Source organism: Micropterus salmoides, unplaced genomic scaffold (assembly GCF_014851395.1).
Source record: "Micropterus salmoides isolate LMB-PRFRI ecotype aquatic unplaced genomic scaffold, ASM1485139v1 Ms_hic_scaffold_3539, whole genome shotgun sequence".
Taxonomy (NCBI): Eukaryota; Metazoa; Chordata; class Actinopteri; order Centrarchiformes; family Centrarchidae; genus Micropterus; species Micropterus salmoides.
In genome coordinates, this window is record NW_024042861.1 from 3,739 (window position 1) to 12,319 (window position 8,581).

The window sequence follows — 8,581 nt, forward strand, 5'->3', positions numbered from 1 at the left end:
AGGAAAGACAATTAATTTACAAATTTAAAAGTAATAAGATAGACTGTTATTCAACATACGTGTAGACACAGGAACAAAAGAATTTTTATACCGGTTTAGTTTGCACAGTGGAACTCTATATCTTCTGCCGGAGGGGAGCAATTCATACTGAGAGTGCAGAAAGTGAGTTTGGTCCCCCACAATTTTCTGCACCTGATTTAAAATGCTATTCTCAAATAACTGTTGGAGATTCAAAGATTCCTCATTTCCAACTGTTTTAAGTGCTGTCAACACCAGATGTGACAATTTGGATTTTAGCTGTATAGATAGGTTCCCAAACCATACTGTAACACCATACTTAACAATACTTTCTAAAACAGCCTTGTAGAACAGCATCATAATTTTCTTATTCACCCCATAAAAACGTAATCTACGTAAAAAATATAGTTTCTGGTGCAGCCGTGTGCAAACCCATTCCGTGTGAGTTTTCCAAGTAAGTGAGCTGTCTATATAAACACCCAAATACTTGTAAGTCTATATATACAAATTAGAATGAAAAAGTTATAAAATGCATCCTACAGAAAGTGGTCTAGCATGCAGACATGCTTTGGAAAAACTGAATAGAGAACTACAATTGTGTCTTCTAAATGATGATGTGCCAAACCTCTGTATTTAACATGGTTGTATTTATTTACAGTTCGTGGTTCTCAGCTGCTCCATCTATGTTACAGTGGCTCATGCATGGGTTGCTGCGTGATTCTGTGGGCTGCAGATGGTCTGGCGGTGAGAAGGCTGCGTACGCCAGTCCTCCTACCCAGATGGTAACGAGTGTAGAAATCACTCACACAGTAATCATCCTGGAGACACCTGGAGAACCAGAGCAAGAGTAAAGACAGGAAATGTAAACTAAGCGTTAAGTGAACCACTCAGTCAGCCTAATAAGGACCCGAATTTTCGTGTGAATGAAGGATGCACTCACTGTCTCTCCCACTCTGCAGAATGCAGCCAATACATTATAAAGGTTCCGCTGTGTTGAATATAGAACTGCATTAAACCATCAAGCCACTGCAATGTCATTTGATTGATCTAACACATTTTGTACTCCATTTAATGATAGCTGTCTATACCATGCTGCATGCAGGTTAATATGGGTACAGGCACAGTCAATTTGTATCCATCATTACAATGACTGTGTCTGAGCACATGTACAATTCATATTTAATGCAATGGACCTCCTCAAAAAAAAGAAACATCTCTCAACGTGGCTGTCTATCTGCCAGTAGCTGCTTCTCTGGCGGTAACTTGGCACAGAAGAACTACCAACAACCCAACCTAGCCTGTGAATGAATGACACAGCCCAGCAGAATATAAAACTGGTCTTTGATAACACTGAACATATTTCCCAAGGGTAAGGACAGCCCCCTGAGGGACCTCCAGCAGGTCCCCAGCTGAATGGAGAGTGTAGAGGCTTTGCAGTTGGGTCATGGTCTCCTAATAACCACATGGATATTTGCTATGGAAAAATAATGTCTAAATATTAATCGATTTGAAACGTCCAGCTCTCTTCACCCTGCAGTCCTTAATCACTAATTACTCTTTTGTTCACATCAAAGAGTAAAAAAAAAAATTATGAATTCAGAGATTGAAATCATGCTTTCTGGGATCCATAAAAGAAAGTATCATTCTTAACAGCGTCAGTGAATTAAGGCGAAAGAGTTGGATCAGTGTGTCTATCTGCAGAGTTGCGGATCTAACAAGTTTCAAATTGCAGATATACAGTATATATCTGCACGCTGTCACCCTCTTTCAAGGGCTTGACACGCTAAGGCATCTGAAAGATTACACTATACATTTTATAGAGACAAATCTACCTTCGATTAGTGTATGATTTAAGTTGTATATTGTAGAGTTATACAATAGCATTGGTGGAACCTCAATTTCTTTGGAAAAAAGTATCTATTACCTGCAGAAGAAAGATACAGATTCCATATACAGAGGACCAGCTGTGCCGGTGAACCTGCCACCAGCACAGTGTCCTATAGTCAGAATCCAAGCCATAAAGGACACTGTCTTATTATCTAAACAAACGCTATACTTTAACCACTCATTAGTGTAAACACTATTCCCCTGATACACATAGCATTAACTAGCTTTGTGGATAATCTATCAATGTGCAGCATTAGCTGCTTTAAGTGTTGTTAGAGAAAGTATTGCAGTGATGAACTAGGGAGAAATGAGGACAGTTCACTAAAACTGCCACACTGTTTCAGAAATAAATCTACAATCTTGCTGTCGACAGCGTAGCCTTCACCACTCAATGTAACATTAAACGTAATGTTACTGCTGTGAGCCGGGAGAGGGCAGTGAAAAGAGAGGGTTAGCAAGTCATGAATGTTTTCGGGAGAGGACAAGGGCTATTTTCATTAGTATTTAAGTCTGGTATTTCACGTGACGAATGACCAACTCACTGGTAACACAGCCACCGTTGTCTCCCGGAGGACCCCGGTCAGCTGAATTTTCTGTGGTGTTGCAGTGTTGTTAACAGGGGATCTGCAGAGCGCTCTCTGGTGGGCAAACTTTGCCGCACTCGTGACATAAGTGAAGGATCCGACTCATTCTTTAATAGTCATAAATCGGCTGTTATAATCGCTGATACAGATTTATCTGCAATTAGCTCATACCAGCCAATAGTATCTTCATAACAATAAATTGGTCAGGCTCTAGTGCTCATGCCAGATGTCTGTTGCTAGAAGTCATTAACAAAACAAAAGTAATTATATTTCATAACAAACTCTGCCAAAGTAAGTATGAACTAATTACGGGGATTGACAGTATTGTCAATTCTGTAAAAAGAAGTCATGTGGTATGTTTGTGTAAAGGCTAGTCACATCTAATGTTAATAAAATAGTAAAATCTGAAATATCATAAAGATGATAGAAGACCCAAACACAGACAGAATGTGAAGACTGCTACTTTTAAACCAAACGAGGATTTTGGATACTTTGATTTTATTATCCAATGTTTGCATATAAACCAGTAAAAAGTAGTTACTGTCCATTATAGTTTGGGAAATGTACATTTTTGATGGTGAAATATGCATTCTAATTGGCAAAATATCCAGTCAGTGGGACCGATTGCCTGGGGCGGCTGTGGCTCAGGAGATAGAGCGGGTTGGCTGTTAATCGGAAGGTGGTTCAATCCCGGCTCCCCCAGGCTGCATGTCGAAGTGTCCTTGGGCAAGATACCGAACCCCCAATTACCCCAGATTGCAGTGTGTGTGAATGTTAGTTTCTGTTTGAGCACTTAGGCTCAGTGAGTGAATGCTGATGTAGTGTACAAGTATGGAGCATTTACAAGTCATGGTTCCTGGCTGTCCTCATTTAGAACCACAACTGTTCCTCCTTTCTTGGCAGTCCTCCAACAATATAATTATCAGTGGACAAACTATCAGGTGCTTGACGCTCTTTTAAGGATAAAGTGAAGAGACCTTTATTCTTGTCAGTTCTGAACAAGGATGAGATCTCCTGGACTATTAACCTATAGAAAGTGGCCACTGAGGAATGGGACTGGGAGAGTAAAGATACTTTTGAATTTCAAATTAGGCATAATATGTATAGCGTCAACAGGTGAATGAGGGGCATGCTGCATAGGAAGGGATGGGGAAGGTATTTTCTCAAGAAACTCTAGTTTAACAGATCTCCATCCATCCATCCATCGTCAACTGCTTATCCTGCGTACAGGGTCGCAGGGGGCTGGAGCCAATCCCAGCTGACAAAGGCGGGTACACCCTGGACAGGTCGCCAGTCCATCGCAGGGCAGTTTAACAGATCTAAAAGGATCAAAATATAAATCCTTCAACAATACTGATCATCAGGAGTCAGGAGCCATTGAGAGGTTGAAGACATTCAAGTCCTTCACCGCCATCTGAATTTGGTGCATTTGATCCTTCTTGCCGCCCCTCCGCGTTGGGATCTCTGCGTTGGGCGGTGGCTCTGGTTAAGTGGTGGGGCATGTCTACAAAAGAGTGAAAACTAGATGTAGCAGCTGGGCCTCCATTGCCTGAGTCCTCTGTGGACAGATTGAATGAAGATGATGAAACCTCTCATCTGTGTGGACAGCTGTGTGGCCTGACAGCCATGTTTAGACATTGGTCTGAATAAAGTCCTTGACTCTACATTAAGATGTCCTCAGTGGATCAATGAGAACATAACCGCGGGCAGAGCAGTTGGCGCCGGTAATGTTTTTATAAACAGTCATGAACCTTTCGGCAGTATTTCTGAATAATGTGACATTCCCAGAGCAGGAAAAGAAGACTCCCTTCAACACTGCAGCACTTCCAACAACCTTGATACCCTCGTAACAAATATGATCCAGAGATGCTCACAAGTCTTTGAGCTAGAGTCCAAGTCAAGTCTCTGGTGGTTATTACGAATGCTGTATCACCTGCTGCGTTCCAGGTTGCTAATAAAACTGCATGGCTATAAGGAATTCTGTAACTGTAACCTGTTTTTCATTTACAGAGCACAACCATGTAATGTGCAATGCAATTATTGACAGCTTAATACTGTAAGTCAACGCACTCCCCAGACTCTTAAATCCAGTATAATGTTAACTAAATAAAACTGACGTTGCATAGTCAACAATAAACCTGTAACCTGTTTTTAACTTACAGCTCAACACAACCATGTAGCCTAATGTACAATGTGTCTAAACTACTGTAAGTCAACAAACCCTGTTGACTCTCAAACCCAGTGTAAGTTATGACTAAATAAAACTTAAAAGTTACATGGTCAACAATAAACCTGTAACCTCTTTCTAGCCAACGGCAATAATTAAGCTGACAGGGACGTAATGATTACGTTAATCGACCACCACAGGTTTGGCAAGTGAACAAACGCTCATTCATCTTTTCATAACGAACAACAGTCGTAGTTTAGGCTACCTCTCGCCGGTCGTAGCTGAAGCAAGAAGCAAGCTAACGTTAGATGGCCAATGCTGAGCTAAACATGTTTACTCACCACAGGTTACTGACCTATTTGCATTCAGCACGTCTTTGTTTGGGTCTTGTTGTATGAAGTTTTAAAGCCAAAGTTTATGATGAATGGCTCAGCAGCTGCCGGTGTTTGTTGTCCTCTCACGTGCGGCCGCGCACAGCAGATGCTACGTGTTACGTAGGCAGGTTATGGCAACAGACGGAGGGGAATAACGGCAAGCTCATCAGATGTTCCCTAAAAATAAACATTGTCCACGAGTCCCGCACCTCGAGTCTGAGTCTCTTTGATTACAAGTCTCAAGTCGAGTCTGGAGTCACTGTGTGTGCGCGACTTAAGTCGCACTCAAGTCCGAGTCTCTAACTCGAGTCCCCATCTCTGATATGATCACACTCTCTCTGTGATATCAATGTTTAATGTTGTCCGAGTTAACTTCAAAGCATAAGATACGGTAACTTTTGCTGCTGGAAAATCATTGCATAATAAATAGACACTTCATGTCCAGACCCATTATCTTTGTTGTCTGAGAGAGAAGATCTGACTGTTGAGGTGAGATTTTCCCAGACTAGCAAGTGTGGGAGTTGCATGTAGGCTACTTCCAGAAACTATACTTTTGAACAGATTGATTCAGTAACCAACCTCTCAAATTACTTCAGACCAAACCCTCATATCTGCTAATATTAGATCCTTTTTCTAACCAGACCTTCCATAAAAATGGTTATTCCAAATAAAGGCTTTAAGATAAACATTTACATGATAAGCTTGAGAATCCGTGTTGATTATTTTGTTTCAAAACCGAATCGTTAATTTTAAAAACGACAAAACAGATGAACAACAACAAAATAATAACATCGGTTTTGGTTTTTCTGTTTTAAAGCCAAAATGGAAAATATTGATTTTGATATTTAATGTGTCCCATTTGTGTAGCTTTGTGTGTTAAACAAACCTGCAGCAGATAATATGGCGAGGGCGTTGTCTGATTAAATGTAATTAAGATGAGCTTGATCATCAACATAAGTGCGTTTTTAGTTAGAAGAAAAAACAAAATAAAAACAAAAACACAATAGGAGGCTCAGCATTCAATTTGTACCTCACTAGCGACTGGAACAGGAACTCCTCCGAAGTTGCCTGAGAATCCTCAGGTTTTTAAGATTTCTTCAGTATTAAATTAGTTTATTGTTGGTGATTCAGTGATAGCTGTCAGTACATCCAATGGTACACAGCAAACATGAACTGGAATTAGTTAATTCGGCGAGCTGTAAATGAACAAATGAACTGGGTAATTTTCGTTCATTATTTAAATACCACACCATGCTGGGCTCTTTGTTGGGGGGTTGTTTGCTCGTGCCTCAAAGAGGGGGCTGACTGTGCCTCTTGCTGCGTAGTTCACACCCTGGCCGTGGCCTCGAGAAAAAAAACTTGATAAACATATCGGGTATTTTCTTAGATCGCTCAGGTAACCAGCTGCTTCAGATCAGCCCAAAATAAAATGCTACTGGATGCTGACAAACGTAATTAGTAGTTGACTGGAAATAAAAGAATTGAGTGTTTGAGTGGCTTGCTGGCAAAGCAACGCACCTCAAAGAGGAACTGTTTTTGCCCTAGTGAGTTCGAACCCAGCTTGACATGATCTTGCTAAAACGTAGCCTACATTTTCTTTCATTTCTATTTATTATATAGTGCTCACTTCTACAATCATATTCACCGCAGTCACTAGGAGATTAGGGTTGGGTCGATAGACGACACCATTGTCATCTGTTTTTTGTTTACCATTTTGTCAAAAACGTCTTGTTTTTTCTGATTTGGTTTTGAAACGAAATAATCAAAGAACGAACCATACACGGATTTGTGAGATCTTCTTCCATACAATGTAGAGGTTGACTACGGTTGGGTGAGGTTATTTTGCTAGATGGAGCATTTATAGGGGCAAGTGGGGAGTTCACTCATACTAGGGAGGTGCCCTTCCACGTCAAGTTGGCAATGTCGATTGAGCTATATGTCTAAGGCAGAATCTTACAATACTAGTTAAGCGAGTCCCATGCCATCCTTAATGATAAGATAAATGGTGACTACCTTTACCTACCAATTACTTTACTAATTTGACTAGGAAAGATAATAGCAAGACATTTTATACCAGCCTGAAATAAAGTTTTTGGTAAGTAACATGTCAGTGGTAGAGCCTCTGACTAAGACTAATTAACCTTATATCCAAACAGCTTGGAGAATGATTCAGTTTTATCCAAAAGCACTGGGACAGACGCAGAGCATAAGCACACACACCTATGGTACCACCAAAGATAAATTCTGCTATGGGGCCATCAGACCTGACTTGTGAGCCATGTAAACAATTTGTCAATGCTGCACCGTCACACCTGACACTGCAGTGCTCTAACAACTACCTCTCCTTTAAAAAACAGTCGGTCTCTGTAATATGCCTGAATGGAAACCTCTTCTAGAACACACTATTGCTGATTTTAATGGACCTCTGCGCACTAACTCAACCCTCCATTAGGGTTTTGAGCTGCTTGTATCTGATGCTGCCTGTAGACGTCTGGCTGAGGCTGCTTGTGTTTCACTTGGGTCTGTATGACCTTCGAGTGGCCTTTTATTGTGACCAGCCTAAGGCCTTTTATTGTGACCAGCCTAAGGCACACCTGTGCAATATCCACGCTGTCTGATCAGCATCTTGATATACCACACCTGTGAGGTGGATGGATTATCCCTGCAAAGGAGAAGTGCTCACTAACACAAATTTTGACAGATTTGTGAACAAGATTTGAGAGAAATAGTGTACATGTGTGTACATAGAGAAAGTTCAGCTCATGATGAATGGGGGCAGAAACAAGTGTTCCATTGTTAATTTTGTTCAGTGCAAAAACGTCTGGACTGGGTCTGTGCTAGTCCTGGATTTTGATTATCTGTGCTTGTACTGGCTTATGATCCAGCATCTACTCTACTGACAAACTTCAGCATAGTCCCTGTAAATTATAAATATCAATACGTGCAAGATATTAATGTTTTCAGCTGCATCAAGCCCTGCGGTTTATAAATATCGTTGCACGACGGCTGCTCCGCTGGTTTGGCAAGACAGGGAGAGATTCAATGCAGATACACATGCTGTTCACATCTGACTTTGAGAGGAGAGAACACAAGTTTACCTGATCGCTTGTTTGCGGTGTGGAGAAGGCTGGAGGACCCAAATGCAGGACGCCTAGCAGAGGAGGTATAGTACAAAAGGTTTATTTCAACGAACAAAAGGCGAGCACACTTACTGGCAGAGTGGCTGATAAACAGGGTCCAAAAACCAAGGTAATCCAAACAGAAATCCAAATCCACAGAAACAGGGTGACATGACGAGCAGGTCAGGCAAAACGATACAACGCGAGACAGAGCGTCTACACGCTACAATGACCGGACAAGGGCTGAACAGAAAGACCACACATATATACCAGGGATAATGACTAGGTCGGGAGCAACACAGGTGAAAGACCTGAGGCTAACGAGACACAGAGGAACACAGAGGGAACTAATAAAACCATAGGGAAACTAATAACCAGGAAGAAACAGATATAAATAACTGATCCAGAACACAAGCAGACAGATCACAAATA

At 41.2% G+C, this 8,581-nt stretch overlaps 1 long non-coding RNA gene across 1 annotated transcript; it reads right to left on the bottom strand.

Moving 5' to 3' along the window:
• Window positions 1–646: 646 nt before the first annotated feature.
• LOC119884561 lies at window positions 647–8,361 on the bottom strand. Its single transcript, XR_005441046.1, has 2 exons — window positions 8,243–8,361; window positions 647–846 (listed from the first exon to the last, which is right to left on the bottom strand). It is a non-coding gene; the product is annotated as an uncharacterized LOC119884561 (long non-coding RNA).
• Window positions 8,362–8,581: the final 220 nt, after the last annotated feature.